The following is a 14,883-nucleotide window of genomic DNA, read 5'->3' as shown; positions in this document are numbered from 1 at the left end:
TAATTTTACTACTTGCACGATTTCGTACACTTGCGAAAATCTCTATCACCCACCCCAGAAAAAATTAATTAAAATAGACTCAATGGAAGAGATTATACCTGTGGGAGCTCTAAAAAAGGAAAGGGCGTAGACAGACAGTGAAGACAAGACAGATTTAAGGAGAATCAAGCGGCCCCCAAAAGACAAATTTCTACTTTTCCACTCAGACAGTCTAAATTTTAAACGGTTGATTACCGGAGTCCAAAAGTTCAAACGTCTAGGTTCACCCCCAATAGGAAGGCCAAGATACATGAAAGGCATGCGACCAATTTTGCAAGATAAAATAGATGCAGCTTCTACCAACCAAGAATCTTCAATATTAATACCAAACAAACTACTCTTGTGATAATTTACCTTCAAACCTGACATATTTTCAAAAAGAACCAAATTGCTCTCAATGCTCGGACATTCGCCCAACTCTTAACACCTATCAGAAGAGTGTCATCCGCGAATTGCAGGTGAGATAACACAGTTGGATTATGCGTCCCCACCGAATAACCAGTAATAAGCACTACTACAAAAATGGGCTTATATAGCGCTTTTTTTTTGCTTTAGATAGCGCTTTTGAAGCGCTACTGTAAATGGCGCTGGTAAAAGTTATATAGCGCTTTTTTTTATGTACAAAGCGCTAGCTAAAGCATGGTTTATATAGCGCTTTATGTCAAAAAGCGCTAGCTAAGAATCTCCTTAGATAGCGCTTTCTATAAGAAAACGCCATCTAAGACAGGTTTAAAGACAGCGTTTTTGTTTTAAAAGCGCTATGTAACAATATGTTTAGATAACGCTTTATAAAGGAAAAAAAGCGCTAGGAGAAGCATTTATTTTATTTTATTTTATTGTCAATTTTTTTTTCTTTGGAGATAGCGTTTTTTATTAATTTAAAGTAAAATATATATAAAGTCAGAAATTTAAAGGGAAATATATATAATTTTGGCACGTTATAATTGGAACTATTATTTATCAAATAAAACTTAATCATATCATAAAAAATGTATGTATATATATAGCATAAAAGTCAGAAATGTATAGCGTCTAATATGGTAACATAAATATCTCTAGGAGTTACAACTAATTAGTTAACATAAAGATCAAAATCTTCTATGGTATCATTCAGTCTTCATCTATCTTGATCTTCTCAACATTTTTATCCAAAAAAAGCAGACAAATCATCATTCATTTCCAAATTTCGTTCACTCTCCTCTACCTGAATATATACCAGAAAACACCATTAAACAATAACACTATATTATATTAAAGATAAATTCAAAGTACTACTGATCATGTGTACAAATTAAAGCAAGATTATAAATTAAAACAACTATCACTTCTATAGCAAATATATTTAGAAACATGAAACCCACCTTATCATAAAAATATCATATAACTTTTAGGGTGAGCATGAACTGACACCATTCTTCTTGGATTTCTCTTAGTTTATCTTTTGAGTATGTCACGCACTTGAAATCATCAATGTACTGCATATATTATAACAAAAAATAACCATGTTACTTAATAAACTTAATTATATACAAATATTATACTTTAATATACAAATAACATACCAACTTTGGAATCTCGTTTAGTTTTGAAATGAGAATCTCTTTCATAAACCTCATCACAAAGAACCCGCAATCTATACCATTTTCTTGGCGAGGACACTACAAAAAATAAAATAAGTTTGCATCAATCAAATTATTTATATTATTCATACACTAATTTTTTAAGGTTGTTATGTTATATTATTAAACCTGTACTCGGACCCATGATATGTTGTTAAATTTATTCTTTGATACTTGAGCGTTCCTTGCAGAGCGAAATACCAGTAGAACTCTACAAAATATAAATGTAAACTTAGATTACATACAACTAACCATATATATTTAGTTTTCATATACATCAATATATAAATTTATTTTATATATACTTACGTGTCAAACATATACTTCATTTTTGGGTAATTCATATAGTCATTGAGTAATGGATCCAAATAATATATGATTTCCGATATGGGATCAATGACAACTAACAACCAATGTGCACTACACAAATGTCAAAGTTAATTAGAAAATATTTTATAAACAATGGTAACTAGTTAGGAAAAAATTATAAAAAACAAAGTTTCAAGGAAAATCTTACATAGGCTTATGTATATAAAATGGTAGAATAAATAACTTGCGCTCATCTTTATATTTCAAGAATTCCTTAACCATGTATGCTTTGACCAATTCTTGTTCTGCTTAAATTAACACCAATGATATTCGATGGGGGGATAAGAAGGAGTATCTCCTTGCGAAATCAGTGTCGCGCACAAATTTTTCATACAAGTACCTAGAATGAAAATATAATATTAGATACTATTAAATGTTATACAAATAAAATAATTTGTTCAGTCAATTTAAAGTTATTCGAAGTACCTGATATATACGCAGACAACAGAGACACCTATTTCTGTACTTTCGAAAAACTCATACATTTGTTCTTTGGTAATGTTTTCATGATACTGTTCTTCACCAAAAATACTTTCCTCCATAGTTATCTGACGCGTATCTGTGTTTTCCATCATTTGCACTGCCACCAGTGATTTAAGAGCAAACACCCACGATGGACGACAATAATTTGTAGAGTAAGGCTTTTGATGTTTGGTTTTTGCAATATCTTGTTTTGGTTTTGTGATTCGAATATTGCTATGTCCACCCTTATTAGTGACATCTTTCAACTTTTGTGCTTTCAACCTTTGTGCTTGAAGCATATTTATTGGCTTATCCTTCATGATTTTAGTGCCTTCATGCAATTTTTGTGTTTGAATCTAAAATATTAATTGTATAGTTAATTTAGTTAATGATTAATAAATGATGGAATAGTAAAATGAACATTTCTTGTGTATATCAATATACCTGTTTTTTTGATGTGGTCGACTCGTCACCCCTCCTAATCCCGTCATTACCATTGCCTTTATATGTTGCAGGAATCTATATGAAATTGATTCAGTCAGTGATCAATTTTTTTTTGAATAACTTCTTAGAAGTACAAATTCTGCCCTCGTTTCAAAGAATCACTAACTATTGTTTCTCTTCAAAGATCAATCATATACTTATCAGAACAAACTATAAATGAGACTAGTTACTATAACTAAAATTCTTTTTGAAACCTGCTAGGAGAAATAAATCTGTTTCAAGTAGATAACATTACACCTTATAATTGATGTATCTAATTTCATGATACTATCTTCATCTTTCTTTTTCATCCAACCATAGTCCCTGACTCACTTTCTATTACAGTTTTTGTATATGTCTCACCCTTGTTTAAAACACCACCCAAATTTAAAATAAACAATGTATATATTGAAATTTATAGTAACTGTTAAAACCGACAGAGTGTTGGGCATATGGAGAAAGAATAATAAAAATTCCACTATGACTCTGTCACATTCTTTGCTGTATAATTTCCCTTTTTTGGTCCAGATATTTTTTTACATCAATGGGGTCTACCCTAACCTCCACGACTATGAATTTATTTGGTGTATGCATTGCGTAATAATATTTGATATGATTTGTAAGGTCTCTTTAACATGATAGTTAATAAACATTTCACATGAAGTTCATTAACTAACCAACGGAGCTACATGCATCTAATAGATAAGTTAATTGACGAACTTATATTGGACAATGAATAAGTTAATTGATAGATAACGAATTTATATGCTTCTCTCACAGAATATCCTCTTACTAATTGTCTAATTTTCCCTAACCAATTTCCCATCTCTATAAACCCAACACAAACGCTTAATAAAATATAAGATCAAAATATATTTGTCTGCTATTTATTCCAACCACTCAGTAGCTAGTATGAAAGGATTATCCAGACCAAACTTTGACCTTATTGTATGCAAGTTAATTAGAAGACTATCCCTAAACTGACTCCGTCAATTAAATGTCACCATACATAACAATATAAGTATCTCAGATCACAGCAGAAGTAGAAACTTATCATATCACATATCGATCACATTTAACATACATAGAAAGCAAGAGAAATTTATTTTACCTCAAGATTAAGGGAAATGAGGTTTCTTTGCCATGCCACATATGTTCCTATTGCATCTCCAACCAACCTTATATCAGCATCATCATCAGGTATGGGCAACTCTGCATCCTTTTCAAAAGCAATATCAATTGATACTTTCAAATAGCCAACAGGGAGTGGCTTATGGTGAAGTTTATCTCCCAAGATGTTGTGTACCATTCCCTTAGCGACTATGCGATAAGTAGGAGACCGCAGGTACAGTGAACAAGGTGATATACCCTAAACCAATAATCAACATAAATGTAACACCCATACTAGACGTATCTAGAAAGTCTAGCATGTGTATTAGTTTAGTACTGGATACATTAAAAATTTACAACATAAAAACTTCGAATGAATATAGTATACAACAAATGCGTTCGTACAATAAGATTATAACTCAACTTTTCTAAAATATAATAAAGACATCCTTGAATATCCATATCCTGCTGCAGCTGATACGAACGAACACTTGCTGAAACATCCATCCGGCTACTAGCATGCTAATCCATCCTGATATCTGAAACAAATAAGGATTGGGATGAGACATAATGTCTCAGTGAGTTCCACCTAACCCTAGGCTATAGGCAACCACGGGGAAAACCTACGGTCACCACGTGTCTACATTACAACCTGCCGGTTGATTATACGTGTGTGGGGACTTGCTTTCTTAGACGGGGGTGCTTGCTAGGGCCGTCTTTATATTCTTAACTTGTTATAGGCATCTCTGCTATACGTGTCATGGCGGTAAAGGGGAAACTAAAACCGCATTGCCAAGAGTACCCTCTAAGTATCAAGGCTATCTTACTACTTTCACGACACGACATCTAAACTGGACGATTAGGGAATACCTAAGGTCGTCACCGGTATATCTTTGTTTACTTGCTTCTACTCTCTCCCTATGTTGCATCTACAACATATCTTAACTTATCACAAAGTGATCCTTGCTATCTTACTACTTCTTGACGACCTACGCCAAGTCTTTACTTGTTCTTGACAATCTACGTCAAGGCTCTATGACATAACATATAAATGTATAATAAATATGCAAAGTCAGCTTCTTTAATTATGTTAGCGTGTAACAAACAATTATCTTGAATTCATTTTATGGATTAGTCCCGAGTGGAGTAACCCCGGAAGTTAATCCCTTACTACCGGTGAAATGCTTAGCAAGAGCGCACCGGACTCCCTTAGTGAACGTGCGGGTCCCTTACGGCTTACCCCATTCCCCTTGGAGAACCTTTTGTACCCAACCTTGGAAGGAATACAAAAGACACGACACCTTAACTTAGTGAAATGCGGCTCCCTTGCGGCTTAACCATTCCCCTTGGGGAACCCCTTGAATCCAGCCTTGGAAGGATTACAAGAGACATAACACTCTTTCTTTCTTATAAGTCTTAAGTCTTATGCATGAAAATTAACTTGAACATGCTAACTCTTTTACCTCGGATCCCTAAACGATCCCACTAGAGGTAACTATATGCTTGCTTAACTTACTTTGTGAATGGATATAAAATCGATTCACGTCTTGCCATACTCGTATGGCACTTGCTTCTAGGCAAAGATAATAATCTTTACTACCTCGCATCTTATCAAGCATATCTCTAATGCATAGCGTTCTATTCTTTACTAACTATTCTAGTTCTCGATATCTATACCGAGGCTCTAGTTCTTCCCTTTCCTTAAGGATTATCTTGCTACCCGAATCAAACATCATACTCTCGCTTACCATGCCTTACCATACTTGTCAATTACTTGTTTCATTTATAAGAAAGTCTCCTTTTAAAACTTGAACAATTTGGATCTTGGTTTGAGGGGTTTATTTCTCTTAAAAAGACTGCACAAGGAAAGCCGCTCGCGAAACGCCGAAACGACCTGAGGCGAGCAAAACAATGGGGTTCCCCACTGTGTAGCTCGCCTAGGCGAGTAAAATGGCGTGGGAGGCGAGCTCCTACTCGCCATGGCGAGTTGGGGGCGAGTAAACCCCCCTGTTCGGCCCTATAGCTCGCCTCGCGAGCCATTTGCTCGCCGTGGCGAGCTATGACAGTCCTGCAACCTCAAAATTGATATTTTTGACTTAAAAACCTCAAACCAAGCATCTCCAAGTGCTATGTGACCCTTAGGATCATTAGAAACTTATAAAAACAGTCATGGAACAAGTGTACACAAGTATAGCAAGCATGGTAAGAAAAGGGGCAACTAACTTATACTTTTAAAACCCTAAATTACATATTATCTTTGCAAGATAAATACACAATCCCAAAGGGTGGGAAACTAACTAAGGAACTCACATAATCAATTCTTGAAGCATCACCAAGCTCCTAGCTCAATATGCCAAAAACCCTAGCTCTTGGTCTCTTGCTTCCTTTGCCCAAACCACTCAAACTTGTTGTTCTTTCTTGCAACCTAAACATCTTGATCCATAACCATGAAAAACCATACTTGATTCATCTTTGACCTTACCAAGCATCAAACCCTAACTATTTATTCCAAAATAAATTCCAACTTCCATTCCAATCCATTGTTGTCTCTTGCTTGGTTTACCAACTCCATAAAGCATGCTCAAGAATCTATAGCCATAGCTTCTTAACAAAACCCAAACACTAGATTTTGAATCTTTTCTTGAAAGGAGAAGTAGAGAAAGATCAAACAAAATCCAAGGCTTCTTAAGCTCAAAAGATCATGAGGAAACCTAAATTAGAAGCCTGCCATGAAAGGAAGAAGCTTTGGAAAGGATTGGTAGAGAAAAGAGAGGAAGAGGGCGTGTGAGATGAGAGGGAAGGAGAAGAAAATCTTTGCCACATCTAGAGAGAGAAAGAATGAGTGAAATGAGATATTTTTGGGGCCAATCCAAATAAATATCTCCTTTGGTGCGTAATTACCATAATACCCTTGCCTTAAACGTGTTTGGTGCAACACTGATACTTTATCCGTATTAAACTGACATAGCGTAATGAATATTCCCCATACTTATTTTCCTTAAATTTAAATCCTCTGGCACGATAGACTGGTAATATTCCGATACTGACAAGCGGGATATTACATTCTACCCCCCTTAAAAAAATTTCGTCCTCGAAATTTAGAAATCACCTACCAATCATCGCAACTGCGACCTACCTTCTCTAACTTTAATTACATAAGGTCTGATTATACTCACTTCACAGAGTTCGAAGCATGCTTTCCCCATCAAAATACTTAACTCATTCTCTTTCTTTATTCGCATAATGGATATGATCTTCTCAATCTTAATATCTTTCTCAAAATCAAAGAACTATCTCAGAACATTGTGTTTGAAACACACTTTTTGCTACTTGTGAACTGGTTGTATTAATTTCCATATCTCAAATACTTAGCATAATTACTCATGTAAGTAACTTCTCATTAACTAGAACACTCAGGATTTGCCCTGCAGTGCTTTCTTACATCTGAAACATCTTATCATGCATACATCTTACTATGCATACATAATCTTTCTTACCGCATCTTGCGATTTATATCTCTTACTTATGTTACTTATCTTGATGATTATACAAATCTCTTAATTAACTCTTTCAAACTCTTCAAAAACCTTTCTAACTTGACATGAAGAAGCGAAATCCATTACGTCGATCCACCTGACAACTTATTAACCAGTTATTGTGATTCACTTTCTCGTAAAACTTTCCACCAAGTCCATTTGCACTTGCATTGATTACTTTAGTACAAAACCGTGCATCCCGTATGATATTGGTATCGCACGAACATTGCCATCTCCGCTTTAAAACTTTATCTTCATAATACTTGCTTACTTCCGAATACCGCTTCTTGTTAGTTAATAACGATACCCATTCAAGCACTTCAATTTTAAAATTTCTAAACTTTGGTACATAGATTCTTGGAACGAATTTACTTGAATAAATAAAATCTCATTTTGAAACCAAATTTGTAATGGTACCTCAGAACCACATGACGAGTCTCTAAATTTTTATTAAAAAGGTTTTACAACTCGCCCCAAACTTGTCTATATCAAGTTGGTCCTGAAGTCCTTACGTCTTAAGTGAGCTTTCTCGCTCACGGCGCAACTCATCGGTTTCCTCAATGTTTAAAAACATGTTTTTAAAACAATTTCGTTCCCAAGTTCCTTGATACCAATCTTAACTTTAAGAAAGTTATACTCATAGCTTGACACTATTCTAACAAGTATCGTTATCATTTAACAAGTTTGATATAGGAGGGTATGTACTTCATCATATAAATCTCATGAACCTTATTCCAATATTATAGCATATGCTCTTCTACGCTTTCGACATCATCGATTGGGCAATCCGACTATTTCATCTGTGGTAACTCTAGTCTTCTTTGTCTTGCTTAAGTGAAGATACATTTCTTATACTTTTAGCTTAATCACCACTGACCGTATAAGCATCAATACTTACGTGTTACATCGAGAATTCCTCGTTCATCTCATAGTACTTCTCACTAAATCCTCATTATTATCTCAAACATTTTTCGTGAAGATTCTTACTACCAAAGTACCATGGTCACCGTCCACAACTTTACCGATTAATTCCACGGCGCTACTCTGATTCCCACCGGTTGGCTTCAACCACTACTCTAGTCCATTGAAACGAGTGGACTTCACACTCCTTCTATCATTTCAGTAATATCTTCTTGAACTCTTCTCAAAACTTTCTATGTTGCAACCAACACTGCAACCTTGCTCTACCTTTTGCTCGTAAGATTGAATCTCAAGGTAGACTTTTCTCTTGACATATAAATGCCCCACTTACACACTTATTCTCGAGAAATCTCAACTCATAGAGTACATCTTTGTTACTACATACTTACTACTTCCATGATTGACTCATCTTGCACTCGATCATCCCTTCCTTATGCGTCTAACCTTGTACCTTCGTATTCTTGCATGTCATGTTTTGCTCGATCATACCATTGCTTGCTAATTTTTCCTTTAAAGAAAACTTTGTAAATTAGCACATGGGTTATTGACGTTGATGGTTTTCCACTATACACATTTATAAAATATACTGAACCTATGCCCGAGTTGTTACTCTAAATCCACAGGACGAGTTGACAACACATATGTGCCATCATATCTTAGTCCTAGTGGGTTTAGTATACCCTACGCGAGTCGTAACAACCGGTACCTGCAAAATTTTCTTTTGAATTTTCAAAATCTCAACTTCAATCACCCATACACATATATCTTTCTAAAATCATGTAACCTCCTTATGCAACAACATAACGAGTCTTAGCAAGTTAATCAAGCAAAACATAGATTCGAGGAATACGTCATCATTCCACAAAATCCAAGAACCTTGTAATGTCTCGTAACTTTGAACCACTTTAACTTCTTTCTTCAAGTCTTCACATCCGTGGATTCCATTCTAAATACCGAACCTCTGAACTCTTAGTCTAAGCTCCTTCTCGACCCTTGACACAATAACTCTAAAGCCACCTTAACCGTATCGATTTTCGTTAATAGTTGCACATGCCTTTTCCTTTGAAAATCTTAGGATGTGATATGCATTCATTACTTGATGTCTTAAAGGTTTTCATTGCCTTAAAGATTGTGAAGATAACTCTCCAATAATTACTGCAAATCCTAGAGACGAACTAACGGTTTACGGAAAACTGGGAATTTCGCCTCAGGTTTGCTATTGGCGAGTTTCTTCTGTTCAATTTCCTTATAAATATACTTTGCATGAAAATTCTTATTTCTCAAGTAGTCCAATGCATATCATTCATTCCTATCATCGTAAAATATTCCACAATATATATGCACGGCAACCATCAACCTATTTCAATACAGTTCTCGACTCGTCGGAAATCAATGCCTTAGTCCTGATGACATAAACTTTCGCTTAAACCCTTAACTTCTTCTACTATGAGTAACTTGCCTCGCTATATTGCGACTTAACGCACTTCCAGAACACTAGAACCTTGTCCACTCTGAGCTTACAAGTCCATAACCTCATTCACATAACGTTATCCCTGAGAGCCTACTAATTCCGCCAGCCTACACCAGCTTCTTTCTAACTTGTAGCCCTACGCTGACGTTCTGGAACACAAATCCTTCCTATACAATAAATCTGTTCCAACAACAAATCTTACTGAAGCTTCAGATCACACTTAGACATTTCCAAACTCTTTACTCACGGGTATACGATGTATCTACAACATCTTAACCACCGCTGTCGGAACGTCCCTTATTAACATTACCTTACATTCCCGAAGAATTCACCTGTCTACTACTTAGTTCACCGGCCACCTATTGGCACAATCAAACTTCTTACTAATACTCCTTCCGAGTTCTTATTTTCCAATGCATCTTCATCACATACTTCGTTCCTCCAGGGTCCTATTCAGCTCTCAGGCATCCATTCTAATCGTCAAATGCTAAATTGAGTTGATCAGGCTCAACTAACATCAACAACTAGAACATTTACCCGGAACCCAATGGTCCCACTACTTTTGTTGTAACTTAATGACCCAAGGCACGGTCTGAATCGACCTGCTCTGATACCAAATGTAACACCCATACTAGACGTATCTAGAAAGTCTAGCATGTGTATTAGTTTAGTACTGGATACATTAAAAATTTACAACATAAAAACTTCGAATGAATATAGTATACAACAAATGCGTTCGTACAATAAGATTATAACTCAACTTTTCTAAAATATAATAAAGACATCCTTGAATATCCATATCCTGCTGCAGCTGATACGAACGAACACTTGCTGAAACATCCATCCGGCTACTAGCATGCTAATCCATCCTGATATCTGAAACAAATAAGGATTGGGATGAGACATAATGTCTCAGTGAGTTCCACCTAACCCTAGGCTATAGGCAACCACGGGGAAAACCTACGGTCACCACGTGTCTACATTACAACCTGCCGGTTGATTATACGTGTGTGGGGACTTGCTTTCTTAGACGGCGGTGCTTGCTAGGGCCGTCTTTATATTCTTAACTTGTTATAGGCATCTCTGCTATATGTGTCATGGCGGTAAAGGGGAAACTAAAACCGCATTGCCAAGAGTACCCTCTAAGTATCAAGGCTATCTTACTACTTTCACGACACGACATCTAAACCGGACGATTAGGGAATACCTAAGGTCGTCACCGGTATATCTTTGTTTACTTGCTTCTACTCTCTCCCTATGTTGCATCTACAACATATCTTAACTTATCACAAAGTGATCCTTGCTATCTTACTACTTCTTGATGACCTACGCCAAGTCTTTACTTGTTCTTGACAATCTACGTCAAGGCTCTATGACATAACATATAAATGTATAATAAATATGCAAAGTCAGCTTCTTTAATTATGTTAGCGTGTAACAAACAATTATCTTGAATTCATTTTATGGATTAGTCCCGAGTGGAGTAACCCCGGAAGTTAATCCCTTACTACCGGTGAAATGCTTAGCAAGAGCGCACCGGACTCCCTTAGTGAACGTGCGGGTCCCTTACGGCTTACCCCATTCCCCTTGGAGAACCTTTTGTACCCAACCTTGGAAGGAATACAAAAGACACGACACCTTAACTTAGTGAAATGCGGCTCCCTTGCGGCTTAACCATTCCCCTTGGGGAACCCCTTGAATCCAGCCTTGGAAGGATTACAAGAGACATAACACTCTTTCTTTCTTATAAGTCTTAAGTCTTATGCATGAAAATTAACTTGAACATGCTAACTCTTTTACCTCGGATCCCTAGACGATCCCACTAGAGGTAACTATATGCTTGCTTAACTTACTTTGTGAATGGATATAAAATCGATTCACGTCTTGCCATACTCGTATGGCACTTGCTTCTAGGCAAAGATAATAATCTTTATTACCTCGCATCTTATCAAGCATATCTCTAATGCATAGCGTTCTATTCTTTACTAACTATTCTAGTTCTCGATATCTATACCGAGGCTCTAGTTCTTCCCTTTCCTTAAGGATTATCTTGCTACCCGAATCAAACATCATACTCTCGCTTACCATGCCTTACCATACTTGTCAATTACTTGTTTCATTTATAAGAAAGTCTCCTTTTAAAACTTGAACAATTTGGATCTTGGTTTGAGGGGTTTATTTCTCTTAAAAAGACTGCACAAGGAAAGCCGCTCGCGAAACGCCGAAACGACCTGAGGCGAGCAAAACAATGGGTTTCCCCACTGTGTAGCTCGCCTAGGCGAGTAAAATGGTGTGGGAGGCGAGCTCCTACTCGCCATGGCGAGTTGGGGGCGAGTAAACCCCCCTGTTCGGCCCTATAGCTCGCCTCGCGAGCCATTTGCTCGCCGTGGCGAGCTATGACAGTCCTGCAACCTCAAAATTGATATTTTTGACTTAAAAACCTCAAACCAAGCATCTCCAAGTGCTATGTGACCCTTAGGATCATTAGAAACTTATAAAAACAGTCATGGAACAAGTGTACACAAGTATAGCAAGCATGGTAAGAAAAGGGGCAACTAACTTATACTTTTAAAACCCTAAATTACATATTATCTTTGCAAGATAAATACACAATCCCAAAGGGTGGGAAACTAACTAAGGAACTCACATAATCAATTCTTGAAGCATCACCAAGCTCCTAGCTCAATATGCCAAAAACCCTAGCTCTTGGTCTCTTGCTTCCTTTGCCCAAACCACTCAAACTTGTTGTTCTTTCTTGCAACCTAAACATCTTGATCCATAACCATGAAAAACCATACTTGATTCATCTTTGACCTTACCAAGCATCAAACCCTAACTATTTATTCCAAAATAAATTCCAACTTCCATTCCAATCCATTGTTGTCTCTTGCTTGGTTTACCAACTCCATAAAGCATGCTCAAGAATCTATAGCCATAGCTTCTTAACAAAACCCAAACACTAGATTTTGAATCTTTTCTTGAAAGGAGAAGTAGAGAAAGATCAAACAAAATCCAAGGCTTCTTAAGCTCAAAAGATCATGAGGAAACCTAAATTAGAAGCTTGCCATGAAAGGAAGAAGCTTTGGAAAGGATTGGTAGAGAAAAGAGAGGAAGAGGGCGTGTGAGATGAGAGGGAAGGAGAAGAAAATCTTTGCCACATCTAGAGAGAGAAAGAATGAGTGAAATGAGATATTTTTGGGGCCAATCCAAATAAATATCTCCTTTGGTGCGTAATTACCATAATACCCTTGCCTTAAACGTGTTTGGTGCAACACTGATACTTTATCCGTATTAAACTGACATAGCGTAATGAATATTCCCCATACTTATTTTCCTTAAATTTAAATCCTCTGGCACGATAGACTGGTAATATTCCGATACTGACAAGCGGGATATTACAATAAAGCCATCAACAAAAATAATTAGCAAATTACTAAATGAAATATATACAAGTAATTAAATACCTCGGGAATGTTCTTCAAGTCATCAACATTGGAACTATCTTTGTCACTAAGGATATGCATATCCTGTTGACTTGCGGTATCTTTTCCCCTTTCCTTTTTCAATTGTTCAACTTCAGATGATAGGTTTTGAATAATGGCCATTAATTCTCTAGTACTGGGATTTTTTTCACTTCTCTTTCGACCTTTGTTAAGAATTGTTTGAGTTACCCCTAACCCCATACCCCTTACACGACCAGAATACTCACAGACATTTAATGCTTTGCTAAGTATGTCCCTACAGCTAGAAGTTTCAGAAGATTGAGATAGAGTCACCTGAAATAATATATGGTAGTACGGAAAAAATAAGATCGTCATAAAAAATTTCACAAATTTTATATGAAGTAACAATAGATTTTCAAAATCAAATTAAATAGAAATAATACTTACACATTCTTCATACACTTTCTGAACACTTTCATCAACTGTTCCATCCTTCCTCACACGCCCTTCCCTCCACCTTAAACATTTATCAATGTCTTTTTCTTTAGATTTAGTCTCTGCTAGCTACAAAGTGATAAAAAATGCATACCAATTAGAAGTATTGTTACAATCTAATACATCATGATATGGTTTTTGATTATATATACTCACTATTTTTTGTGTTAAGCGTGCATATCCCATACGCCCCCTGCGGTATGGGTATTGGGGGTTTAACGCTCTCTTTCTATTTTTTACACTCAATTCCTGTACAAACAAGTAGCATTATCAAAACATGGTATTCAATTATATAAATTATATAATATCATAAAAAACACTTGTCAATAAAATTATTCTAACTTTGAATTCAGGAGTATTCCGTTTAGCTACAAAAGTATCCCATTCCTCCGGAGATATCAGGCTTTCGTAAAGTGTTGGACGATCAGCTTCTATAAAATTTCCATCAGCATCTCTAAGATACTTTGTTGTTAAATAAGATCAAAAACATCTATGTAATTTTCCAGCTAGTTGAAGTACATATGTCTTCCGTGATTCATCAACATTAAGGAAATAACTCTACAAAATAAAAAAATAAAAGACAAATGTATAAGTAAAAACATTTATATGCAGTCAAACATCAACTACTATTTGATACCTGTATATCCTTGAAAACAAACTCTTTATGGGGATCCATTGATTTGTCTTTGGGGTTCCAATGATTGCAAGTGATTGGAATGTGTCTACGAACATTGGCACCAACAAAACTTGCAAACGATGCAGAGTAATCCCCAATTGGTTGATTACGTTCATTCCATAACACCTAATAATTTCATAAAACAATTGTAGGCATGTCTAGAAGAAATAAACCACATATAATTTAATTTCAAACAAATTGTTGAACAACCTCAAATTTGACTCCTTTATCTCTTGCGCGGATGACATTCTTCATAAGG

At 36.0% G+C, this 14,883-nt stretch overlaps 1 pseudogene across 1 annotated transcript; it reads right to left on the bottom strand.

The window, feature by feature from the left end:
• Positions 1–995: 995 nt before the first annotated feature.
• LOC146898905 (uncharacterized) lies at positions 996–14,506 on the bottom strand (annotated as a pseudogene). Its single transcript, XR_015024161.1, has 13 exons — positions 14,291–14,506; positions 14,105–14,197; positions 13,901–14,017; positions 13,475–13,786; positions 4,084–4,341; positions 2,934–3,008; positions 2,454–2,845; positions 2,176–2,367; positions 1,968–2,078; positions 1,788–1,869; positions 1,602–1,697; positions 1,401–1,514; positions 996–1,243 (listed from the first exon to the last, which is right to left on the bottom strand). The product of XR_015024161.1 is annotated as an uncharacterized LOC146898905 (transcript).
• Between the last annotated feature and the right edge of the window lie 377 nt (positions 14,507–14,883).

The sequence above is a fragment of the Medicago sativa genome, chromosome 8, assembly GCF_051527215.1.
Source record: "Medicago sativa cultivar Bolivia chromosome 8, Bolivia_mono, whole genome shotgun sequence".
NCBI classification, from domain to species: Eukaryota; Viridiplantae; Streptophyta; class Magnoliopsida; order Fabales; family Fabaceae; genus Medicago; species Medicago sativa.
The sequence above is the reverse complement of the archived record's forward strand: the minus strand, read 5'-3'. Positions and strand labels throughout refer to the sequence as shown.